Consider the following 13,307-nt stretch of genomic DNA (forward strand, 5'->3'; position numbering starts at 1 on the left):
TTTCATGGTTACCAAAATTATAACCAAAATGAGTGACTGAGGTAGTAAGTCTCACACCACCAAGGTTTATTAAGCCAGCTTGAGGATGCACAGGGGAAAAACATGAGTCATAGAATCTGTGGCTGCTTTTTCCAAAGAGGTTCTTAAAAAATTTACTATTTGCCAGGTGTGGTGGCTCACACTTGTAATCCCAGCACTTTGGGAGGCCGAGGCAGGTGGATCACCTGAGGTCGGGAGTTCAAGACCAGCCTGACCAACATGGAGAAACCCCGTCTCTACTAAAAATACAAAATTAGCCGGGGTGGTGGCACATGCCCGTAATCCCAGCTACTCGGGAGGCTGAGGCAGGAGAATCGCTTGAACCGGGGAGGCGGAGGTTGCGGTGAGCCGAGATCGCGCCATTGCACTCCAGCCTGGGCAAAAAGAGCGAAACTCTGTCTCAAAAAAAAAAAAAAAAATTTACTATTTATTACATTTTCCTTAAAAAAAAAAGGGGGTTGGGGCAGCAGTGAGGCAAATGATTACATACTGCTAAGACTTTAGTTAGCGCCCAGGGAACCAACATTTTACAAACGATAAGGTGAAGATCTGGAGAAAAAGCGAATAGAAAAGGCTGACTCGGCCGGGCGCGGTGGCTCAAGCCTGTAATCCCAGCACTTTGGGAGGCCGAGGCGGGTGGATCACGAGGTCAGGAGATCGAGACTATCCTGGCTAACACGGTGAAACCCCGTCTCTACGAAAAATACAAAAAACTAGCCGGGCGTGGTGGCGGGCGCCTGTAGTCTCAGCTACTTGGGAGGCTGAGGCGGGAGAATGGCATGAACCCGGGAGGCGGAGCTTGCAGTGAGCCGAGATCACGCCACTGCACTCCACCCTGGGAGCACAGCGAGACTCCGTCTCAAAAAAAAAAAAAAAGGCTGAGTCTTGGGAAGGGATGAAGGAATGATTAGTTTCATCTTGTGTCCTTGTTCTGTGCCTGGGAAGATGAGCTAGTAGTCTTTTGCAAAGACTGGTTCCTGTTTAGCCCTTATGGAAGAAAACCTAAGTACTGTTAGCGAGAGAGTAGGTATAATGAGGTGTGTTCAATCTCCTATCTTATGGCTGTGAACTCAGCTTCCAAGCTTTCTCTGGAGTCCCCTTGGCCAAGAGAGGATCCATTTAGTCCGTTGAGAGGCTTAGAATTTATTTTTTAATTTTTAATTTTTTGAGATGAATTCTCACTCTGTAGCCAGGCTGTAGTGCAGTGGCATGATCTTGGCTCACTGCAACCTCCGCCTCCCAGGTTTAAATGATTCTCCTGTCTCAGCCTCCTGAGTAGCTGGGATTACAGGCATGCGCCACCATGCCTGGCTAATTTTTTTGTATTTTTAGTAGAGACAGGGTTCCACCATGTTGACCAGGCAACAAGTGATCCACCCACATTCAGCCTCCCAAAGTGCTGGGATTACAGGCATGAACCACCGCACCTGGCCGATTTTTTTTATTTCTCATTGGGAAACACTTTTACTGTGTCTTCTTTCTCAGGTCCATCCCCACTTTCTCCTCAAATACTCAAGGTGAAATGTCTACTAGTCTTATTGGGAGGGGTGTGTGTGTTAATCTGTAAAGTATAACTCTTGTTAAAAGTGTAAATTCAATATCATAATTTCATGTTTTTTTTAAAAATTAACTTGTAGGGCGCAGTGGCTCATGCTGTAATCCCAGCACTATGGGAGGCTGAGGCGCAGGACACCTGAGGTCAGGAGTTTGAGACTGGCCTGGCCAACATGGTGAAATCCCATCTCCACTAAAAATACAAAAATTAGCCTGGTCTGATGGTGGGTGCCTGTAGTCCCAGCTACTTGGGAGGCTGAGGCACGAGATTCGCTTGAACCCAGGAGGCACAGGTTGCAGTGAGCCAAGATCGTGCCATTGCACTCCAGCCTGGGTGACAAGAGCAAAACTCCATCTCAAAATAAGATAAAATAAAATAAAATAAACTCTTAATCAAATATCCAGACAGTATTTAAATTTCCACAATTGTTTCTTTTGTAAAAGACACTTTATTTGAATTAAGATCTAAATAAGGTGCATACACTGTATCTCTTAATCTACACGTTTCCTACCATTCTTTTTTCTTTTGTAGCAGTTTATTTCTTCAAAATTAATTCTTTTTGTCTTGAAAAGCAAGTTTAAAGCTTTATGGTGCATACAATTTTTGTAATTAGAAAATGTTTTAGTCTGGACATGGTGGCACATGCCTGTAATCCCAAGAGCTCTGAGACGCCAATGCGGGCAGATTGCTTGATGCCAAGAGTTGAAGACAAGCCTGGGCAACACAGCAACACCCCATCTCTACAAAAAAAAAGTACAAAAATTAACCAGACATGGTGGTGCATGCCTTGTGGTCCCGGCTACTTTGGAGGCTGAAGTGGGAAGATCACTTAAGCCTGGGATGTCGAGGCTACAGTGAGCTGAAATCATGCCACCACACTTGAGCCTGGGCAAGAGTGAGAGCCTGTCTCAAAAAAAAAAACAAAACAGAAACAAAAAACAGAAAAATGTTTCAGAGGAAAAATAACCTATAAAGGAAATAAAATTCACCTATACTTTTATAAGTTTCTTAAACGTTATTTTTAATATTGGCAAAATACTTCATTGTGTGACGTGCCACAATTTAATGACTGTTATACTTTTGGACTCTTAAGTTGTGTCCAGTTTTCTCCTCTGGTTAATTGTGAATCAGGGATTATTGTGTCTGTAAAGCATTATGCACATCTGATTATTTCTGGGGGAGGATAAACTCCTAGAAGTAGAATTAACAGTCACAGTGTATATATGTATATAAAAAAAAAAATCTAAGGCTGCTGAAGCCTGTTGAGAAAATTCTTCATAAAGCCTTATAATTGGGCCAGGGATGGTGGCTTACACTTGTAATCCCAGTGCTTAAAGAAGGCCAAGGCAGGAGGATTGCTTGAGGCCAGGAGTTTCGGATTAGTCTAGACAATATAGCAAGACCTCCATTGCTGCAAAAAGTAAAAAAAAAAAAAAAAAATAGGCGAGTGTGGTGGTGTGTGCCTGTAGTTCCCTCTACTCTGGGTGCCGAGATGGGAGGATCCCTTGAGCCCAGGAGTTTGAGGCCGCAGTGAGCTGTGACTGTGTCCACTGTACTCCAGGCTTAGGTTACAGAGTGAGACCCTGTTTCAAAAAAAAAAAAAAAAAAAAAAGAACCAGACATGTTCATAGTCAGGTATGTTAATCCATTTTCCATTGCTTATAAGAGAGTATCTGAAACTGGGTAATTTATAAAGAACCAATTTATTTCTTATAGTTCCAGAGGCTGGGAAGCACAAGGTCAAAGGGGTGCATCTGCCTACTTGTTGGTGGAGACTCTCTGTAGAGTCCTGAGTGGGGTGAGCATGCTAGCTCAGGTCCTTTTCCTCTTATAAAGTTTCCAGTCCTACTCCTGTGATAACCCATTAGTCCATGAATGGATTAATCCACTCGTGGCACAGGGCCATGAACCAATCACGTCTTAGAGACCCCACCTCTCAATACTGCCACACTGGGGGTTAAGTTTTTTGTTTTTTGTTTTGTTTTGTTTTGTTTTCTGAGATGGAGTCTTGCTCTGTCACCCAGGCTAAAGTGCTGTAGCATGATCTCGACTCACTGCAACCTCTGCTATCTGGGTTCAAGTGATTCTCCTGCCTCAGCCACCCGAGCAGCTGGGATAACAGGTACCTGCCACCATACCCAGCTAGTTTTTGTATTTTTAGTAGAGACGGGGTTTCACCATGTTGGCCAGGCTGGTCTCAAACTCCTGAACTCAAGTGATCCACCTGCCTCGGTTTAACATGAGTTTTAGAAGGAACAAAAATTCAGACCATAACATCAGGAGTATAAGAAAATAGCACTTCTACCACAGTCTTGCAAATACCAGGTATTAAAAACAAAAACACAAACTTCTCAAGTTGACACATAGTCTATTTGTTTCAGTTTATTCTTTATTATTAATAATGAATTTGGGACACACTTTCTCCATATTCTCAGTAGTCTATATTTCTTCTATTGTGAATTATCTGTTTAAGATATTTGCCCATTTCCTACTAAGAGTTATATTGGTCAGGGGTTCTAGCTGTCTGTTACTATGTAACAAATTACCCCAAAATGTATTGGCTTAAAATAACAACTATTCTTATGCTTCTGTGGATCAGGGAATTTGGGCAGGACATAGATGACCAGTTCTTTTGCTTTATGTGGTGTTCATTGGAATTCCTTGGTGATATTTATTGCTGGCTGGGATTGGCTGGAGGGTCCAAGATGACCTCAGTCACATGCCTGTGTGGGGCATGCCAGTGCCCTGTGTGGGGGAAGGCCAGGTCCAGCCAGGTTGCTCTCCATCCCTGAGCAGTTTTAGGACCTTTCCTTATGGAGGAGAGCTTTTTCTCTCCACTGGCTAGGTGGCTTAGTGTTGCGGGTTTTATGGCCATGAAAGATATGCAGTGGGAAGAGTCTGCAAATAAACCTTACTAAAATAACCCTTATCTTCTATTACTTTCCCCCATATATTTACCTTCCCACAACTTACTGCCCCATAGAAGCTCAAAACCCTTTCCCTTTGTCGTGTCTTGTTTCCACAATTTATCATTCTTTGATAAAATGGTACATATTCTGGGTCTAATTGCTTCTTTGGGTCTTCACTTTTCTATTCTTTTATTTATTTATTTATTTATTTATTTTTGAGACAGAGTCTTGCTCTGTTGCCCAGGCTGGAGTGCAGTGGCGCGATCTTGGGTCACTGAAACCTCCACTTCCAGGTTCAAGTGATTCTTGTGCCTCAGTCTCCAAGTAGTTGAGATTGTAGGCATGCACCACCATGCCTGGATAATTTTTGCATTTTTAGTAGAGACAGGGTTATGTTGACCAGGCTGGTCTTAAACTCCTGACCTCAGGGGATCTGCCTGCCTTAGCCTCCCAAAGTGCTGGGATTACAGGTGTGAGTCAGGGCGCCCTGCCCTGGGTCTTCACTTTTTTATGAAGACCTCTATATGTATATGTAATGATAAACCTTTTCTCCTGTCTTTTGTCACTCTAATTTGCAGGGCCCCAGCCATTGAACCTGAGGGGCTAGAGGAAAGTTTTTTTTCTCTCTCCCCTATAATGACTTGCTTTAGTGAGTGACATATTGGTAGATGTGATACCTAGTTTTGAAAAGTGTGTGTGTTGAGGCTTGTTTTTTTTTTTTTTTTTTTTTTTTTTAGACAGAGTCTTGCTCTGTCACCCAGGCTGGAGTACAGTGGTGAAGTCTCAGCTCACTGCAACTTCTGCCTCCCTGGTTCAAGTGATTCTCCTGCTTCAGCCTCCTGAATAGCTGGGATTAAGGTGCGTGCCATCATGCCTGGCTAATTTTTGTAGTTTTAGTAGAGATAGGGTTTCACTATGTTGGCCAGGCTGGTCTCAAACTGCTGACCTCAAGTGATCGGCCCGGCTTGGCCTCCCGAAGTGCTGAGATTATAGGTGTGAGCCACTACTACCAGCTGAGGCTTGCTATTCTTATACCCCTGCCAGTGCTATGATGAGAACATACCTGGGCTAGCCTGCTGTCCCTGAAAGAGATTGAACCATATGGATTAGAGCCATATCCAGCTAAGCTCAACCTAGATGAACTGCTCCACAAGCAACCACAGACCTGTGGGTACACCTAGCTTAGATGGCTGCAGACTCTTGAGAGATCATAAATTGTTGCCGTTTTAAGCCACTAAGTTTTTTGGGGGTGGTTTGTTACTTAAAGACAGCTGATGTATAGAGCTTCTTTTACCTTTCTGGCCTTTGTAGGTGCAGGAAGGCGTGTAGCAGGTGGGCATGAGTTTTCAGTGCTAATTCATCATTTCTACCACAGTCCCTCTTTGCTTACTGATTTGTCAAAGGTCTTTATATTATCGAGGATATTAAGTCCTATTCATGAGGCTATAAATGTTCTCTATACTTGTTTGTTTTTTCTTTTGTTTATGCAGCTTCTTTGGTGTATAGAAGTCATCAATATGAGTTCACCATATCAATTGTTTGCTTGGTAGTTTCTTCCCACACTTCCCATTTTGGCAGTTCTGCTATGCAGATATCCTCTTGCCATCTGATAATATTCTTCCTAAAAACATGCCTAAACATCTTAAGAATTCATCAATTCATAAATTCATCATATATATATATATATATTTTTAAACCTAGAGTCTCAGATTCTTCAAAGTCAGATGGCTTCCCAAACAGCAAGCTTGGAGTCAACTCTCTCGCAGTCGAGGCTCTCGGCAGTGACCTGGGAGACTGCCTTCCTGAGACTTGCACATCAAATCTTTTGGAACTGGGCAGTACGGGATAGTTGGACTCTCCTCGCCTTCCTCGCTCATATCTATAGAAAATGAAAGGCCATGTTTTCAGACCTTTACCCTCTTATCATATTTTGACTGAAGTCAAGGGCTGGTCTAATTACTGTTGACTCAGCTGTTTCACTGAGATAAGTTTAATAAAAGAAAGTATTCTTGGCAAATTGGCCAACTAGTACAATTTTCTTTGATGAATGGCTCATTTTTAGCAATGTTATTATGGAAATCTGAGAATAATCTATTCATTTGGCTTTTATATAAGCAAAATCCCCCATCATCCTGGCTTCAGCAATTAACACACTGATGGTCTTGTTTCATGAATATCTCCCTTCACTCCCACATTCTTCACCCCACAGATTTGTTCTAAAATCAGAGACATCTCCCACCCCCTGTGGTAAAAACTGCTTTATTGGTGACGGTAAGTATAAATCAATAAATATTGATGCCCAAAGAAGAGCTCAGATAATTGGTCCATATAGAGCTCAATGAAATTGAACCAAGTGATTGCTGGGATAACTGAAGTCAGTGTTGCTTCTTGGGAAAGGAAGTCATGGCCAGCAGATTTATGGCGTTTGCCATCCCACCAACTCTAAGAACCATGGTTACTCTGTAGAGGAGGGTATCAGTTACCCTACCCTTTAAATGTACTGGAATTCCATTATCCTCCTGAAACAGCTTTTGCTTTTCTGGAACTTTATTTTCAAAATACCTATAAAAAGCAGTGCTTATGGTCCTCTGGGCAATCTGATAAACAGCCAGTAGATTCCACAGCATCTTGGTTCAGTTACTGCCCACCAACTGTGACAATGGAACACTGGGAACCCAAAGATATCTTATTTTCTCCACAAATATTCACCATGGGCCAGGTCCAAGTGGCCTACGCCCATAATCCCAGCCAAGGTGGGCAGATCACTTGAGACCAGGAGTTCGAGACCAGCCTGGCCAACAGGGGAAAACCTGTCTCTACTAAAAATATAAAAATACACATGCCTGTGGTCCCAGCTACTTAGGAGGCTGGGACATGAGAATCACTTGAAACTGGGAGGCAGAGGTTTCAGTGAGCCAAGATTGTGACACTGCATTCCAGCCTGGGCAACAGAGTGAGAGTCTGTCAACAAATAAAAAAGAAAAGTCACTATGTTCCTCCAAGAGATAAGGACTCTAAAAATAAATTACCAGACTAGGTGTGGTCACTCTGTCACCTGGGCTGGAGTGCAATCACACAATCACAGCTCGCTGCAGCCTCAACCTCCTGGGCTCAAGTGATCCTCCTGTCTCAGTTCCCCCAGTAGCTGGGACTATAGGCTGATGTAGAATTTTTCTTCTCAGTCACTTTGTAAGCCAGGGATCCTGGGCAATATCCCACCCAGGCCACACTTGGCCATGCTGGCATGCCGCAGCTTGTCTGTGTCATAGTTTGTACCTGAGTTTGGTGGTTCCTGAGCTCTTGTACTGCATCCAAGAAGAATGAGGATACACAGGACGTTGAAGAATGAGGAGGGCAGAGAAAAATGTTATTGAGTGATGAAAACAGTTTTCAGCAGAGGGAGGACTCGGGGTTGGTCCACCTATTCAAAGGTGGGAAAGTTACCCCCAACTCCACAGGATCTGGGGCCTTTTATGGACTCAGAATGGGGAGTGTGTGCTGATTGGTTTGTGGGTACGTGAAAAAGGTTAAAGTGAAGACATCACTCAAAGGTGGGCATGGCAGTGTAGGAAACCAATTAGGAGAGGGTAGATATATGTAAAATAGGTGAGAAGGGTGGGGATTAATCAGAGGAAAGTGCGCCAAAGGGGAAGACAAGGTCTCAATCTAGTCCATGGATTGAACTTGCAGCTTGGCTTTCAGGTTTTAAACTGTATTCGGCTTGGAGGTGGGGTTTCCTGGGGGACCCATCCCTATCTGCTTAGGCATTTGGCCATCCCCTGTTGCTATTGCCACCACACCTGACTAACTTTTGTATTTTTGGTAGAGACAGGGTTTTGCTATGTTGCCCAGGCTGGTCTCAAACTCCCGGACTCAGGCGATCCACCTGCTTCACCCTCCCAAGGGGTTGGGATTGTAGGTGTCAACCACCACACCAAGCCAAGATCTTCATTTTCATGAATCAAACACTTCTGTAAATGATTTGCTTAAAGTTGTGGGTTCAAATGCAGTTGGCAGAATGTAGAATTGCCTGTGGGTGTTCTGAGCTCAGCGAGAGCCACTGAGGGACGGTGTGTCCCAGATGCAGCTGGTGGTGGAGGAGGCATCACAGCGCCCTCCTTGGTGTGAGCCACTCTGTGATTGTGCACTTGTTCATAGTGTCCCTTTATTTAGCCCTTATTTTTGCCTCCCGTTGTACAATCAGTCCCCCAAAAAGCTGAAGATGTGAAAAAATCATGACTAAGAACGCTGATATGGTTTGGCTCTGTGTCCCCACCCAAATCTCAGCTTAAATTGTAATCCCCATGTGTTGGAGGAGAGACCTGGTGGGAGATGATTGGATCATGGGGGCAGTTTCTCCCATGCTGTTCTCATGATAGTGGGTGGGTTCTCATGAGATCTGATGGTTTAAATGTGTTTGGCAGTTCCCCCATCTTGTGCTGTCTCTCCTGCCGCCACATAAGATGTGCCTTGCTTCCTCTTCGTCTTCCATCATGATTGTAAGTCTCCTGAGGCCTTCCCAGTCATGCAGAACTGTGAGTCAATTACACCTCTTTTGTTATAAGTTACCCAGTCTCAGGGCGTTCTTTATAGCAATGTGAAAACAGACTAATACAGGAAATTGGTACTGGGATAGTGGGATACTGCTATAAAGATAACCTGATAATGTGGAAGCAACTTTGGATCTGGGTAACAGGCTGAGGTTGGGTTGGAACAGTTTGGAGGGCTCAGAAGAAGACAGGAATATGTGAGAAAGTTTAGAACTTCCTAGAGACTTGCTGAATGGTTTTGACCAAAATGCTGATAGTGATGTGGACAAGGAAGTCCATGCTGAGGTGGTCTCAGATGGAGATGAGGAACTTATTGGGAACTAGAGCAAGGGTCACTCTCACTATGCTTTAGCAAAGAGATGGTGGCATTCTGTTTCTGCCTTAGAGATCTGTGGAACTTTGACCTTGAGACAGATGACTTAGGGTATCTGTCAGAAGAAATTTCTGAGCAGCAAAGCACTCAGTGTGACCTGGCTTTTTCTGAAAGCATACAGTCATATGTGTTCACAAAGAGATGATTTGAAATTGGAACTTATGTTTAAAAGGTTTCATCGTATTGCCCAGGCTGGACTTGAATTCCTGAGTTCAAGTGATCCACCCACCTCGGACTTCCAAGGTGGCCTTCCAAGTGCCGGGATTACAAATGTGAGCCACCTCGCCTAGCCTGGTGTCATATTTTAAATGCCTCTCTGGGCCTGATAATTTAAAGGGGCTCACATTCCCCAGATAGTTTTTTTTTTCCTATAGCAGGTGGCTGAAGGTGGTCCTTGGGTTGTGGCTGTATCACTGTAGTCTCTGACTCCGACCTCACATCACCTTCTCCTGCTAGTCTGTAAAAACTCCCTCTGCTTCCTTTCTCCTTATAAGGATACCTGTGATTGTGGTTAGGGCTGACCCAGATAATCCAGGATTAATCTCTTCCTTCAAAATCCTTAACTCGGCTGGGCACGGTGGCTCACGCCTGTAATCCCAGCACTTTGGGAGGCTGAGGTGGGTGAATCACCTGAGGTCGGCAGTTCAAGACCAGCCTGACCAACATGGAGAAATCCCATCTCTACTAAAAATACAAAATTAGCTAGACGTGGTGGTATATGTCTGTAATCCCAGCTGCTCAGGAGGCTGAGGCAGGAGAATCGCTTGAACCCAGGAGATGGAGGTTGTGGTGAGCTGAGATTGCACCATTGGACTCCAGCCTGGGCAACAGAACGAAACTCCATCTTTAAAAAAAAAATCCTTAACTCAATCCCATGTTGCCATGTAAGGTAATATTTAACTCTTTTATCAATACATAATGTTCACAGCTCCTGGGGATAAGAAATAGAAATTTTTGGCAGGGAGAGAAGGGCATTTCTTTTAACCTACCACAGAGGTTTGTTAAATTAACTAAATAGACAACTCATATTTACATACTGCCTCAAGCATTAGAAAGTAAACCCAAGGGCCGGGTGCCCAGCACTTTGGGAGGCTGAGGTAGGTGAATCATTTGAGGTCAGGAGTTTGAGAATCACTTGAACCTGGGAGGTGGAGGTTACAGTGAGCTGAGATCATGCCACTGCAGTCCAGCCTGGATGACAGAGTGAGAGTCTGTCTCAAAAAAATAAACAACAAAATAAAATAAAAAATAAAATAAAATAAAATAAACCCATGGCCAGGCACGGTGGTCCACACCTGTAGTCCCAGCTACTCAAGAAACTAAGGCAGGAGGATTGCTTGAGCCCGGGAGGTTGAGGCTGCAGTCAGATATGATCATGCCACTGCACTCCAGCCTAAGCAACAGAATGACACCTTGTCTCAAAATGAATAAATAAATAGAAAAGAAAAAGAAAAGAAATCCAAGAGCTTAGCCTTAAAGGATTTTGGGGTAAGTTTCTTATTTTATCTTCTTAAGTCCATCTGGACCTTCCAAAACCCAGCATCCCTTTATAGCTAACTCTGGCAGGCCCCAGATCCTCCTGAGGGCAGCTGGCAGACGGCCACGAGCTCTCTGAGCAATGTCCAGTCACCCACTAACTCTTCAGCATCCAGGAACAGAGGAGCCATTCTCTGAAGGTTGCAGAGATTGTGAATGAGGGACTGGAAGAGAGGGAAACTTCTAGTCTCTTCTTCTCTTAAGCTTCTCCCTCTCCCACTGCCTGATAAATCCCTTCCTTGGTGGGAAATATGAGCTCTCATTTGCCCTTGCTCCTCTGTGTGAAAGGGCAGGCAGCTGAGGTATCGTGGCAACTGTTGGCTTGCCTGAGTGTCTGGAACCCTGGTGCTGAATGCCAGTGAGGCCTTTCCACGCTGGCTGGCAGTAGGATGGAGGCTTGGGTAGGCTGGTACTTGGCGTTGTGTAAAAAGAGCAACAGATAACACTGTCTTTGTTCGCCAGCCATGATGTCATCTCAACACAGAAAATGACCCAGTCCAAGGATACACCCTGGGAACAACTCCAGTGTCCCTGTGTGATGTGGGAGAAGACTAGGGGACTCTTGGGGGCATGGGCTGTACCACTGGGGGCTGGCTGAGGCCAAGCCTACCGTGTGCCTTAGTAACTTAAGAAAGGATGGCCATGGATCAAATCTGAGGCAGAGAATCTCACTCAAAGAAAGACAAAATCTTTAAAGCTACTACATATAAAAATAAGCTAATAAGCACTACTGAATTATGAGAGAATTCACCACTGTTAGGCCCGTGGCATTTAGAAATGCTAAAGGGAGTTCTTCAATTTGAAAGAAAAAACATTAATGTGAAAAGAGAAGCAATTGAAGGTATAAAACCCATGAGTACAATTAAGTACATGGACAGACCCAGAATATTTTAATGCTATAAGTATGGTGTGCGGTCCACTCATCACTCTCATATGAAACCCAAAAGATAAATCTATCAAAAAATAATAATAGCAATAGCAACTAGTTAAGAGGTGATATAAAATATATAAATTAAGACAATTAAAAGTCAAAATATGTGGAAGGGGATGGAGTTAAAATGTAAACTTCTTTTGTTTTTTGTTTCTTTGTGATCTAAGTTGTCTTCTCTTTAAAATAACTTGTTCTAAGTCTATGAATTTTCTTTTTTTTATCTTGGCTCACTGCATCCTCTGCCTCCCAGGGCCAAGTGATTCTCCTGTCTCAGCCTCCCGAGCAGCTGGGGTTACAGGCGCCTGCCACTATGCCTGACTAATTTTCATATTTTTAGTAGAGATGAGGGTTTCACCATGTAGGCCAGGCTGGTCTCGAACTCCTGACCTCGTGATTCGCCCACCTCAGCCTCCCAAAGTGCTGGGACTACAGGCATAAGCCACCGCACCTGGACTCTAAGATGTTTTTTGTAAGCTTCATGGTAACCACAACACAAAAACCTATAATAAATTCACCAGAAATAAACAGCAATGAATAAAAACGTATTTCCTCCAGAGGAAATACCTTAACCACAAAGGAAGACAGAAAAGAAGAGAGGAGTTACAAAACAACCAGAAAACAACCAACATAATGGCAGTAGTATGTTCTTACTTGTCAGTAATGAAACAACATAAATGGACTCAGTTCTCCAACTAAAAGGCATAGAGAGGCTGAATGGATAAAGAAATAAGACCCGCTTTACCTATAAATTGGGTCTTCTTACCAACAAGAAACCCACTTTACCTATAAAGACCCACTTGGACTGAAAGTGTAGGTGTGAAAAAAGATATTCCATGCAATTGGAAACCAAAAAAGAACAGGAGTAGCTCTAGTTATATCAGATAAAATAGACTACAAATCAAAGACTAAAATGAAAGAAGGTCCCTATATAATGATAAAAGGATCAATTCGGCAAGAAGGTGTAACAATTACAAACATATATGCAACCAACGCTGCAGCCCTCAAGTGTATAAAGCAAACATGAATAGATTTAAGGGAAAGACAGACTGAAATACAATAATAGTAGAAGACTTTTAATGTGCAGATTATTCAGATAGAAAATCAAAAAAGAAACATCAGAGTTAAACTACACACTATATCTAATAGGTCTAATTCACAATAGGAGAACATTTCAGCCAACTGTCGCAGAATACACATTTTCATCAGCACATAGAACATTCTCCAGAATAGACCATATCTTAGGTCACAAAACAAGTCTGAAGACATTCAAAAAAACATAAATCATATCAAGTATCTTTTCTGACCACAGAGGAAAAAAACTAGACCTCCACCTCCCAAGTTCAAACAATTCTCCTACCTCAGCCTCCCAAGTAGCTGGAATTACAGGCGTGAGCCACCGCACCCGGCCTAATTT

This window comes from Theropithecus gelada, chromosome 3 (genome assembly GCF_003255815.1).
Source record: "Theropithecus gelada isolate Dixy chromosome 3, Tgel_1.0, whole genome shotgun sequence".
Lineage (NCBI taxonomy): Eukaryota > Metazoa > Chordata > Mammalia > Primates > Cercopithecidae > Theropithecus > Theropithecus gelada.